The 959-nt window shown below is 33.2% G+C and overlaps 1 long non-coding RNA gene across 1 annotated transcript; it reads right to left on the bottom strand.

The window, feature by feature from the left end:
* Positions 1–709: 709 nt before the first annotated feature.
* LOC109590062 (uncharacterized) lies at positions 710–953 on the bottom strand. Its single transcript, XR_002189098.1, has 2 exons — positions 852–953; positions 710–809 (listed from the first exon to the last, which is right to left on the bottom strand). It is a non-coding gene; the product is annotated as an uncharacterized LOC109590062 (long non-coding RNA).
* Positions 954–959: the final 6 nt, after the last annotated feature.

Here is a 959-nt window from a genome sequence, read left to right as displayed (position 1 = left end):
GTTTTGCTTTGTTTTTTTTTGTTTTTCATAATAATGGCTAATGTGGTTTTTGTTATGTTATTTGTTATGCTTTGTTTGTTATTCGTTATTGTTTTTGTTAAAATTCCTCATAACAATAGCAATAATAATAATAATGTACATACCATAAATGTTCAAATAAAGGCCGGGCTTGAATAAACACCTGGTACTAATAATTATTTTACTAATAATAATTTACTCAATATAGGTACAATATACATGTACATGTAGGTTCAATATATGCATTATTGAATATATATATTGAATATATTGTTCATATATTCAATATATACAATACAAACACGAGAGATGGAAGGTAGTTTCAATGTTATTACTAACAGTAACAAATGGGATACACTCAACCAAGACACATCAACACACTGATAATGGTGTACAGTGTAGCCTTTATAATAAAGACACCTTTATAAGGACACTTTTATAATGAGGACATTTTGTAATGTCCCAATTGGTACAAGCCTATACAAAAGTACCTCTGAAATGAGGACACCTCTGTATTAAGGACAGGTAGTGTGGGCCCAATGGTGTCCTTAATAAAGAGGCTACACTGTACATGTATTAAGGAAAGGTAGTGTGGGCCCAATACTACATATAATTACTTAGTTACCGTGTCAGTTTTTTCAGAGAACAGTCCATCCGTCATGCTTTCAATTGCCATCCATTTTATCGGCAGTTTAGTCTCTTCTCCCTCGGCCTGACGGAAATACGTCTTACCGTAAATCTCTTGCGAAAGACCAAAATCAGAAACCTTTAGCAAATTGTATTCGTCCATCCTAAGAAACTTAACTGTATTATAATTCTTCATTTTGTCTTACATGCAATTTCTGGCGGCAAGGTCCCTATGTATAAACTTCCTTGTTGATAAATACTCCATTCCTTTAGCAATTTGGTGACAAGCTGACAGTAGTTCCCTTTTAACGTCT

This window comes from Amphimedon queenslandica, unplaced genomic scaffold (assembly GCF_000090795.2).
Source record: "Amphimedon queenslandica unplaced genomic scaffold, v1.1 AMPQUscaffold_10555, whole genome shotgun sequence".
NCBI lineage: Eukaryota > Metazoa > Porifera > Demospongiae > Haplosclerida > Niphatidae > Amphimedon > Amphimedon queenslandica.
Note: the sequence above shows the minus strand (reverse complement) of the source record. Positions and strands in the feature narration are given on the sequence as shown.